Source organism: Nasonia vitripennis, chromosome 5 (assembly GCF_009193385.2).
Source record: "Nasonia vitripennis strain AsymCx chromosome 5, Nvit_psr_1.1, whole genome shotgun sequence".
NCBI classification, from domain to species: domain Eukaryota; kingdom Metazoa; phylum Arthropoda; class Insecta; order Hymenoptera; family Pteromalidae; genus Nasonia; species Nasonia vitripennis.
The window spans coordinates 14,856,647-14,869,476 of record NC_045761.1 but is presented as its reverse complement, the minus strand read 5'-3'; positions in this window follow the sequence as shown (position 1 = coordinate 14,869,476).

Genomic DNA, 12,830 nt, shown 5'->3' with positions numbered 1-12,830 from the left:
AGCTTAGGTTTCCCGGAAGCTGCCCGCCGAGTCATCGGAGGAATTTCGGCGGATCGCTAGCTGGCATCGTTTACGTCGCAATACGAATGCCCCCATCTGTCCCTATTAATCATTACCTCGGGGTTACGAAAACCAACAAAATAGAACCGAGGTCCTATTCCATTATTCCGTGCACACAGTATTCAGGCGAACATAGCCTGCTTTAAGCACTCTAATTTGTTCAAAGTAAACGTACCGGCCCACCTCGACACTCGGTAAAGAGCACCGCGATGGGATATTAGCTGGACCGCCCTTACGGGCTAAGTCCACCGGTAGGACGTCCCACAATCATGTCAGTTAAACATCGCGAGCGATGAACCGACAGCGTGGCACACAGATTCAACTACGAGCTTTTTAACCGCAACAACTTTAATATACGCTATTGGAGCTGGAATTACCGCGGCTGCTGGCACCAGACTCGCCCTCCAATGGATCCTCGTTAAAGGATTTAAAGTGTACTCATTCCGATTACGGGGCCTCGGATGAGTCCCGTATCGTTATTTTTCGTCACTACCTCCCCGTGCCGGGAGTGGGTAATTTGTGCGCCTGCTGCCTTCCTTGGATGTGGTAGCCGTTTCTCAGGCTCCCTCTCCGGAATCGAACCCTGATTCCCCGTTACCCGTTACAACGATGGTAGGCGCAGAACCTACCATCGACAGTTGATAAGGCAGACATTTGAAAGATGCGTCGCCGGTGCGAGACCGTGCGATCAGCACAAAGTTATTCAGAGTCACCAAGGTAAACGGTGGACGAGCGAACCCGCCACCGATTGGTTTTGATCTAATAAAAGCGTTCCTTCCATCTCTGGTCGGAACTCTGGTTTGCATGTATTAGCTCTAGAATTACCACAGTTATCCAAGTAAATGTGGGTACGATCTAAGGAACCATAACTGATTTAATGAGCCATTCGCGGTTTCACCTTAATTCGGCATGCACTGAGACATGCATGGCTTAATCGTTGAGAGAAGCATATGACTACTGGCAGGATCAACCAGGGAGCTTCGTCGTAACAACGCAACAAAGTTGCGCGCACTAGAGCTCGTGTGTGACACGAGCGACTCACGCACGCGGTCGTGTCGAACGCCGATCAACGCTAAGGAAGACCGACGACACACTCCGTTTACGATCAAGTCGTCGAGCACACAAAGTATCGCGCGTGTAGACCAACCCGCACGAACGAGAGTCACACACGCGACACTTTGGGCACATTTTCGCATTCAAAATCACCTCGCAAGCACCTAAGCGCGCGCGAGTCACGGTACGCTACGTCTGCCCGTAATGAATTAACGTAGCGAAACCGCGGGTATTATCGTTCAAGTTCAAACAGTCTCTCTTGTAAAAAGAAGAGTCACACCCGACGTTAGACATTAGTCAAGTCGTCATATTCGGCGAAATATATTCGCCTTGCGTGAAATAACGCATACAGTATTCTCGCTCGGAATGGAGTGAGTCGATGCTCGGTAGTTATCGTAATCTCAAGTAAGAGTAATGATCTGTTAACGCCTAGGGCGCGCACCGCTTAAAGGGCCATTTGGTCAAAGACACCGACCCGCGGTAATGCTGTGAATAACAATATTTCGTATAAAGGCTCGATGTCCGTAGACGCTCGAGCCTTTCTTACATATACCGAATCGCCCGCCGGGGCATCGGCGCCGTATGGACTTAAGCACGTCGGCTTATGGGAGAAAACCCGCAAAACTCGTGCCCTGCCTTCCCGGGACTGCAATACTTAAAAATCTGACAGAAGTGAACACAGACAAGAGTAATTTGCGAGCGCCGATGAGCAATGTGCGAGCACGAATGAGTGCTGTGCGAGCGTCAATGAGTAATGTGCGAGCAAGAATGAGCAATGTGCGAGCACGAATGAGTGCTGTGCGTGCGTCAATGAGTAATGTGCGAGCGCCGATGAGCAATGTGCGAGCACGAATGAGTGCTGTGCGAGCGTCAATGAGTGATGTGCGAGCGTCAATGAGTAATGTGCGAGCACGAATGAGTGATACGCGAGCGTCAATGAGTGATGTGCGAGCGTCAATGAGTGATGTGCGAGCGTCAATGAGTGATGTGCGAGCACGAATGAGTGCTGTGCGAGCGTCAATGAGTAATGTGCGAGCACGAATGAGTGATACGCGAGCGTCAATGAGTGATGTGCGAGCGTCAATGAGTGATGTGCGAGCACGAATGAGTGCTGTGCGAGCGTCAATGAGTAATGTGCGAGCAAGAATGAGCAATGTGCGAGCACGAATGAGTGATGTGCGAGCACGAATCAGAAATGTGGGGGGTATACCGAAATCTCAGGGTTCACCCAACTGCCCTGGCAGAAATGTGACCCTCCCGGGGCTCTTCCGTTCGGAAGATGGTAGATAGGGACATTTAATTTCGGTTAGCCCTGATGTTATTTGGACTCGCTACCTCGCCATAAGCATACGCGACCTTGTTTTTCCGTCCACCATCCATCGAACCACCCGAAAGGAGAACGTTCCTGGAAAAATTCAAGTGCCCATTGGCGATCAACAGATTGTACCCGCCCGGTCTTCCGAGGATGGCCGTGCGGGGACAATCAGTCAACTGGGACGAATGCTTTAGTCAGTCATAGCGGGATGGTGAGCAAGCTCTACCATCCACCGGACCGTCCACGGGGAACCACGGGGAGGCGCATTCGCGAGATCCCGCCTGGATCTCCACTAATTTTGTTTGTACCTGTTAGGAGAAATACACGTTGTTAGTAAATAAAATAATAATAATGCCGGGCGCACCTTCTTCGAAAGGTGCGCTCGGGGACAGGACAAAAGTCCTGCTTTGAGCCGCTGCAAAACGAGCGGCTCTGTTCTAATCCTTCAGCCAGAGCCCTTGTCGCCAGCGAACAATGCTTGGGGATAGGACTCCTTCAACATCTCCTCCACGATGTTTTAGGCGAAGGTTCTAAAGGCCCTAACTACACTCCTCGTTCGAGAGGCGTGATTTGTAGTTGCAGTAACGCACAAGCACACTAAATTTATTCTTGAATTTACTGTTTTCTTTGGTAGACCCAAGATGGTCAATTCGGTCGACGGCCAAATTTTTACGATCGAGCATTTACTCGCATGTCAAGCATATAGCGACCTTCCACGGGGCCTTACGCGTGAGACGCGGACGATGGCCAAGTTTCGAACGAGTTTATTTCGCGAGTCAAGCCCTAAGGCGACTTTCGCGAGGGCCAAGCCAAGCATGCTTTTGACTTCGCGTTTGTTTGCCTAACTTAGACATTTTTTCACCCAGCTATTCCTTTCACCCACCACCTCAGTCACTCTATTCCTCACTCTCACTGCTTAATCCTTCGTCGGATTCCGTAAGGGCATTTTCCAATTGCCTCTTACATTCGAACGCTACTCTACTGTATTCTTTCAAAGCCGCGAACCCTTCTGGGGAAGATACTAACATTAGCGTGACTTCCGGCGCCTCAAGCCCACCCGAAGCCGGAGTTATCAGCTCATCGCGGAATTCAGCGAAGGCAGGGCATTCTAAAAGGAAGTGTAAGTTGTTGTCGGGTTCGCCGCAACAGAAGCAAGCCGCTGCCTTTGCCAAAGAGAGCTGGTGGAGTTTCTCATTAAAGTACCCGTGACCCGTGAGAACCTGCGAGGTGAAGTGATCTGGACGGATCCAGTCGCTTTTAACCCTGGCAACTACGTCTGGGAAGAAAAGTTCGCGAGTAGCATTGCCCTGTTCCGATGCCTCCCAACGCGCCTGCAACATCTCATTCGCGACCTCGAGAACCCTATTATAATTTTCCTTTAGACCCTCTGGGTCGTGTCTAATTACGACGCCGCCTATCTCCGCGTCTTCACCTTTTCTCAGGTGATACCTCGCCACGCTAACACTAAGTTGGATACAGATCGGGAGAGTTCCCGCTAGTACGCACGCGGCCTCGTAAGATGTCGATCGGTAACATCGTGTAATAGCTATGAGGATCTGCCTGTGCACCCTTGTATATCGTCTCCAACGCCTTGTTTCCCAGACCCCACTGGCATTGTGCCAGTTTACGCAAGTCGCTAAAGAGCGGTACTAACTTTTCCCTAAGATATTTGCAGTGGGCGCTAATGCCCAAGTTTGCATCGAAATGCACGCCAAGATAACGTACCGACTGTTCAAAACTGATCGATTTCCCGCCCAACTCTATTTTCGGATTTCGCGCTCCTCCCTTACGGCAGTCTTTCCGGTTTATTTTTACCGCTTTTGAACCTACTACCTTAGGTTTTTTAACGAAGATCCCTACCGTCTTAGATTCCGAAACCTCCAATTTTATAGCCGAGCATTTTTCGACGATATGCTTTACGACCGCCTTTCCTACTTTTTCTATTTCCGCCCTAGAGTCCCCTTCGACTAGTACGGCCAAGTCATCCGCATACGCGACGAAGTTTATTGGGAGTTTTCCGCCTCCCTCTGTCACTACACCTTGCTCGAGGCTGCGGAGCAGCGGATCGAATCCAAGGTTCCAGCCCGAGGGTCCTAAAACCGAACCCTGCGGACAGCCCCTAGTTGCCTGCTTGGAGACTTGATTTGTCCCCCAAACTACCTGAGCCTGCCTATCTTCAAAGTAGCTAACGAGAAGTTTGTATACATTTTTGGGACAATCTTTCTCTTTGAGGCTTTGGAGGATGGCCGGGCGCCAAATGCAGTCAAAGGCGCCTTTAACATCGAAAAGAAGCGCAGCAACCTGCTTCTTAGGGGAAGCGGCTGTAAGTCTGCGCAGCTCGACGATCGCGTCTTCAGTAGACATGCCAGCCCTGATGCCGAACTGCCTGTCGGAGATCATGTCTGGTCCCAGCGCTGTATCGGATAGTCTCCTTTTTACTAACCGCTCGTAGAGTTTACCTGTAACCGGGAGGAGACTGATGGGTCGGTACGATTTCGAGTCGCTACTATCTTTGCCTCCTTTTGGGAGGAGAATGAGGGAAGCCTGTTTCCAGGCTCGGGGGAAGACGCCGTGCTCTAGGCAGGCGTTGAAGAGCCGCAGGAAGTGATGAGGAATGGCTTTGATGGCAGCCTTTAGGACTCTGACTTCAAGAAGGTCGAAGCCGGGAGCTTTGTTGTTTTTGAGGGATGCGAGAATGAGAGCTATCTCCCATTGCTCGAAGGGTGCGGCATCTTCGGTCTCGGGCGGTGAGTTTATTGATTCTCTAATCTGTGCCTGCTCGGGGGTTTCGTTGGAAGGTGTATCGTCTGGAACGTGCACCTCAAGCAGACGGTTGGCCGTCTCCAACATCGACATTGACTCCGTATCCCCACACCGAACGGAACTGAGGGTTCTTTTGTTTTGCAGCTTGCCTCTGAGCTGCTTATAGACTACCCCCCATGGCTCCTCATTTCCGCGCACTGTGACGACTTCTTGCCAGCTGCCGACCTTGGCCCCTTTCACCGATCGGCAGTAATCGCGCAAGAGAGCCCGATATTCTGCTTTTCGCAAACTGTGTCCAGGGAGGTTCCACTGTTGCTGCATACTACGCCTAGCGCTGTAGAGCTCGGACTTTTTGTCGGTAAGTTCTCGAGTCCACCAGGGGTTATTTTTCCGGATACGGCGCCTACGCGGTATGGCGGTTTCGCACGCTTCGTACAGGACTTTCTGGAGAGCATCGGCCATTCGCTCGACCTCCTCTGCACTCTCCAAGACAATGTGGTCAAGGTGGGAAACAGACAACTCCTTGATCGTAGAGTCGAGCAGGCCCCAGTCAGCTCGTCTGATGTTGAATCGGCTGGAGTCCACTCGATCCGTTTGGGCTACGGTAGTGATTTTAAAGACTATCGCGTTATGGTCGCTGGAAGTCCAGTCCCGTTTCACTTTCCAGGACTGTACCTCCGCGATCATGGACCCCGAGACGAGAGTCACGTCGATGTAGGACGAAACTCCCCTCTCTTCGAAGGTCGGAGGTTGGGTTCTGTCGTATACTACGTGGAGACCGAAAGCCGCGATTAGTCGCTCGAGCTTCTCTCCTTTCTCGTTTGTCCCACGAGGGGACCAAAGCGAGGATTCCGCGTTTGCGTCAATGCCTATTACTACCTTTTGACCTCTGAGGTTCTCTAATACTTTCTCTAGTTGCCCGAGGTGTACTTCAATATCGTCGCAGAATTGAAAGTACATTGAAACGGCGAAAAACGTGACGCTAGGCGTATGCACCTCGGCAACAACGCAGTGTTGGGTGCTTAACGCTGAGACGAAGAAGGCGTGGAAGTCGGGGTTTGGCACGGCTACGAAGGGTTTAGGAGCCGTCTTTGTGCCTGCGCTCTTTAGACATATTGCCCGACTTGCACGTCTAAGGCCTGTGAAATAACGCGACCCTTTGTTAACTTTCGAGTATGGCTCCTGAGCCAGAACTATGTCTATCTTTTTTGACGCTATTATTTCGCAAATTTCGGCGTTTACTAACTGCCCCCCTCCCGCATTTATTTGCAAGAACCTAATCTCGTTTTTGGAGCCCGGCTCCTCGACATCTACTGTCCTCCGTGCCATCTTTTCGATGCGCTCGTCACGAACTAATCTAACAGACACGGCTCGGAGGCCGACTTCACCTTCCCCAAGCCGTCGTAGCCCACCACCGCCCCTAACCGGCCAGGTCCTGACTGAGGGATGCTCAAGGTCTTCCCTCGCACCGGTCAGAAGACGGCCCGACTCGGCGACGAGGGGATTCCCTGGAGTGGTTGGGGACCTCTCCTCTGGCTGCACCTCAGCAACGTTATTCTTTTGTGGACCTGGTAGATAGGGACAGTGGGAATCTCGTTAATGCATGCGAGCAATCTTTGTATAGATAGCTAACCGTTTGAGTTTACGGATTTAATCATTTTCTGCTCCCGCCGTTCGCACCGATCCCTGTGTAATAAAATTTCGTGCCTGATGTGATCACATTTCGTCGGAGATAGTGACAGTTATAATGTAGATATATATAGCAAGAATAAGAGACGTGCGAGCACGAATGAGTGCTGTGCGAGCGTCAATGAGTAATGTGCGAGCACGAATGAGTGATGTGCGAGCAAGAATCAGAGATGTGGGGGGTATACCGAGACTACCGAAATCTCAGGGTTCACCCAACTGCCCTGGCAGAAATGCCAACCGCCCGGGGCTCTTCCGTTCGGAAGATGGTAGATAGGGACAAGTCCTGTTTTTGTTTTTACATGCAGTACCTGCCTTTCGGCTCACCCACATGGCCCTCTTGGCACACTTACTAATCAGCAGAAAACTCGCCAGTGCTCGCCACTCGGCCTTAATACATCCACACTCTTTATGCACACACACACTTTAAAACACCACCTTGCAGCTTGTCCCGGCGAGCCTCCACTGACTTTCGATGCGCCGTAGGACAACGGGCCGAGATACGCTCGGCCAACCCGACCGATGAATGCACGTTAACATACATGGCCTACCGAAGCCCAGTGACTTATGTGGGAAGTCAACCGGCCGCTCGGATGGGCGGCGGGATTCCATCCAATCCCTCATGACTCTGCAGGTCAATACCCGAGTTGTGCACTGCAACTCACACATCGAAAGATAAACTTTCTGCCCAGCATGCGGGCTAACCACCGCCACCACGAGTCCTTTACCCTGTCGGGACATGATATGCTACCCTGCGGCTCCCCGACCCCGTGGTACTGATTTTATCCTCCCCAGTAGAGAGTTCACAAACGTTTCCGCCGGAGCGTACTAAGCATGCTACCACGTTCTAAACGTCCTACTCGTTTTTGGCATTGGCCAACCATACATGACGCCGGAGCGTTCCCAGGGCTAGAGTCCCAAGCAGCTAGTTAGAGCCCAACTAGCTTACAAGGGCCTGGGTATACTAGTTTCGATCTTCGCCAACCGGATGGTCCTTCAATCACTCGACTAGTTACAGCTCGGAACATTACTGATCCTTCCCCCTTCCTCTCGTGGGGGGTATACCGAGGCTACCGAAATCTCAGGGTTCACCCAACTGCCCTGGCAGAAATTCCACCCTCCCGGGGCTCTTCCGTTCGGAAGATGGGTAGATAGGGACATTGAGTCTCGTTGATTTAACGTGCGACACCTGCCTTCCGGCTTAATTCACACGGCCTCCATGGGCGAGGGGTTGGGATCACGCCCGAACCAGCGCAACCTGACTAGTGTCAGGTCTACAGATTTCTCTTCCTGGTTTGTCAGGACCAGGTGATCCTCTCTGCATGAGGCGTGGCCCATCTATGCCCCTGCTAGCTCTGCAGGCTAGCGCCCGAGCTGAGACCGCAGCTCACCCGTTGAGGCGTAAAACGGAGCCCGCGCCGAAGCACGTCACCGCCCATACCTCTCGCCCGCGTTTTGGGCTATCAACCAGCTGCCACCACGAGTCCAACACCATGGTCGGGCAGGGTCCCGATAAGCCTATCGGAGCCCTGGGGCCCCCGACCCCCGTGGTACCATTTAGCCTCCAGGTTGGAGGTTCGAGATAAGTCTCTTCCGTCTTTGCAGATCCTGCACTCTGCCCGGCTCGGTAGCACCGGTTAGCTGGGGCTGTGGGTTTGCTAGACCCAGGGGATGAGACCAGAGCCCCCCTTGCGGTTTCACATTCACTCACTCATTCGGTCTTTCTTCTTCATTTATTCGACTGATCACACTTGCTCGCATACGATATGCACGCTCAATGAACGTGCACAGACACTCATACTGGCTTCTCGCACTGAGCACATCACTCACATCCATCCTTCCATTCGCGTCCTCGAGCACACCCATCTCATCCAGCCTCCTAAAACTCTCATACATATCACACCTAGTTAACACATGCATCTAATCCTCACGCGAGGCACCACACGGGCACGCGGCGCAGTCCGCAAGACCTCGATCATACAACCATGCATTCAGTGTTCCGTGTCCAGTTAGGATATAACCGACACGGAGACTAGGTTTAAACCACATTCTCTCACAGGCGAAATTCACATCACACATCCATTCATGCGTCACACGTCCTTTCGTTGATTCACTCCATCGGCGCTGCCAGATCTCATGTACTCTCTCTTTCATCAACTTACACGCATCTCGCACGCCCTTCTCCGCAATCTCAGCATAAGTCACTAGGTCACTCTCATTCATTCCGATGCCGCGCCGAGCCTTGAACGCAATTGCTCTTTTCACGCACTCTAGGTCTCACGGGAGCCATCCAAGGAGAACCTGCATGTCCTCCGTGGAGACTGTCCTGCAGACTCTCAGACATGCATACATCGCACACCTCTGAATCGAATTCATACTTTCACGCATAGTCTTATATTTCATGCTCTCGTACCATACACTCGACCCATACATTACTCCGGCCAAGAGCAGTCCTTTCGTCCACGTACACGCAGTCTTCTTTTTCACACCCTATTCTTTTCTCATTACACGCCTCAAGCCTCCAATCGCTCCCATCACTTTCGTTCTAAGTCCTCTTATATGCTCCGCGAAACTCATACGCTCACCCATGCATACACCCAAATACCTAGCACTCTTGACGTACCCTATGGATGAGATAGTGTCCTCAGCCACAGTGACTCTCATCTTTCGTCCGTCTACATTCAGTTTACCTTTCAACATTATGCATACCGTCTTTTTTTCAGACACACTAACTCCAACCTCCCTTCCCCATTCATACACGATGCGCATGCATTCGTCGGCCATTCGCTCCATTTCCATTCTGCTGTTTACATTTGCGACAATCATCAGGTCATCGGCATATGCTACGATCCTTTCATTCATTGCACTCAGCCGATCTAGTAGTCCATTCATACAGAGGTTCCACATATAGGGACCCGAGATGGATCCCTGCGGGCACCCTCTTTCCTCTTTCACCATTACCTCATTCATTTCGCTGCTCAGACACGCATATCTTTCATTAAAGTAACTCATCCATAATTTCATTTCATGCTCGTCACATCCACACTCAAGGAGGTAGCGCAGAATGACGCTCCAGCGAAGGTTGTTGAACGCTCCCTTGAAGTCGACAAGGATTCCAACTGCATACTTTGAATTTACGCCATTTACGGAGTTCTTGAAGCGCATCCATGCATCTTCGCATGAACGCCCCTCTCGGAAGCCGTATTGGCAATCATTCCATTTTCCATTCATTCGTTCCATCATTCGCTCGATCATCAGGCGCTCAAGAGGTTTTCCCAGCCCGCTAAGGAGGCTGATATTCCTGTACGAGCCGGGATCCTTCTTATCCCTGTCGCCTCCCTTGAGCAGGACCACTACACTCGCCTTCTTCCATATTGCCGGGAACTTTCCGTCTTTCAGACATCTGTCATACATACACTTCATATACATGGGGATAGCCAACCACGCATACTTTATCGCGGAGGAGGTGATCCCATCGAGCCCTGGTGCCTTCCTTTGCCGCAGTTTGTCTACGGCAAGGTTGACTTCGCTCCATTCATACTCTTCCTCACCTCTGCCATCGTTCGTCACATTCAGCATTTCAGGCATTGTTTCCACATTCGTACCCTCATCACGCGGGTAGAAATCTTTCATCAAGACACTCGCACTCTCCATCCATGTCTTCGTGCATCCATTGGGCGTCTTTAGCCCAGCAAGGTCGCTCTTTTTATTCTTGCCGCGGCAGATTCTATACACGCGTCCCCAGGGGTAGTCGTTGGCATCTCTGCCAACGGCCTCCCTCCAATCACACTCCTTAACTTCACGCATCGAACACTTGTATTCTCTCTCGCATTTTCTATATTCACTCTTGAGGTCAGCCACATTCTCGTCTTGACGGCATCTTGCACGCTGGTACTTTTTTCGGCACCGCTGCACGTCTCTTTTCATACATTCCAGTTCATCCGTCCACCAGACAATCCATTCTCTCCTCATCACTTTCGCTCTCTTCATGCACTCATCATTAGCACTCGTCAACCATTCAGTCATCTTCAGAGCCATTTGTGATGAGTGAAGGTCTGAAAACGAGGTCAGACCAAGTTCATCTGCTCTGTCATTCAGTACATCCATATATAGGCCACGTCCATAGCCGTGTTTCCAAGACCTCCAACTTAATGGAGGAGGAACAGCCGCAGGCGAAGCCTCGTTCACGCCGTGCCACAATCGGATGAGTATGGGATTGTGGTCACTTATTCCCCATTCGCACCTGACCTCCCACTCAAGCTTACAGTCATGTCGTCGAATATTGGACAGAGTGACATCAATGTCGCTCTGCCCCCTAGGGCCGCTGAAGGTGTAGTGCTCACTAGGTTCATTCAGAATATTCAGTCCCCATTCATTCGCTAGAATCCACCGCTCGAGAGCATGCCCTCTCGCTTCTCTTTCTCTACTCGATGTCGAATCCTTGCTGTGCCAAAGACCGCTCGAGGCATTCGCGTCCATACCCAAGATGCATTCATGTCCAGCTATTCTATCAAGCAGTCTGTCCAGGCTCAGCAGATACGGCTCGATATCCTCGCCGAAACGGCAGTATACCGAGACCATATAAACCTCGCCGTGGACGCCTTTCGTCCATACACACATACCATTCTCGCAATCCCAATCGTCCAATGAGAGGCACTCGATGGTATCACCCGCCACGACAAGAGCCGCCCTGCCACTTTTACTAACAAACACTCTAGTGCCATACGGCAACCCAACCACACGACCATTCACGCAGTGCGGCTCCTGGATCAGGCACACATCAATACTCTCATTTAGCAGTCGTTCACCTAAATCACACATCACACTGTATCCCCGTTGAGCATTCACTTGAAGCACACGAATTTCCCGGGAATGCGCCATTTTGTGAGCTTATCCTCCCTCTCAGTCGTTCTAATCTCCATTTATACTCCGGGCACTCAGGAGAGAGGGCCGAGTGTGTCGCACTAAGACCGCGGGCCCGACAGTTCCCGCAGTCTTCCCGCTCCCTGCAGCCCGCACCCCGATGCCCGGGTTTTCCGCATCTATAACACAGACGCTCACCCTTGCACTCACATAGCAGATGCCCATAGCTGAAACACCCATAACATCGCGGCACGTTTTCATACTTGCTCACACGGTATGCATTCCACTCGATATACACACGCTTCTCCTCCAGGAGTCGATCCCGGATCCGCCCGGCAACATCGAGAATGACATTGCCGACTGAAACTCCCGGTTTCGACTGTCTGGAGGCCACACGCTCCTCCCTTCCCACATTCTCTCTTTCAATCACTCCACTCAGATTTTTCTCATACAAGCTGCTGAGGAAGCTGTGGAGGAGGGTCGGACCTAATATCGAAGCGCCAAGGCGCACCGAAGACCCGATACCCGTATCGAGGATCTTCACTCCGATCACTCCCCAAGAGATAATGGGCAGAATCAGGCGAATCAAAAACGACTCGGCAGCGGGTCCTGACGGGGTAGCGAAGGACGACCTGAGAGGAAGAGGAGTCAGCATAGCCCTCTCCAAGCTGTTCAACTCGATCATGCTAGCGGGTTACTACCCAAAGGCATGGAGAGAGAACAGAACAACCCTTCTGCCGAAGCCAGAAAAAGATCCTGCTGACGTTAAGAACTGGCGGCCCATTACCATCAGCTCAATGGTTAGTCGAGTCTACTCAGGCTTGCATGACCAGCGAGTGAGGGCCGTCATTAAGCAGTGTGATCGGCAGAAAGGATTCACGGAGGAAAATGGCTGTTTCAGCAACATACAGTTGTTGGATGATGCCGTATCGAACGCAAAGAAAGCGGGCGGTGTCATTACTATCTTGGATGTTTCGAAAGCATTCGACACTGTCCCGCATGCCGTGATCCAAGGGTGCTTGGAGACAAAAGGAATCCCCGAAACCGTGGCCGCCTATATCTCGAGCATGTATCGCGACTGCTCCACTGC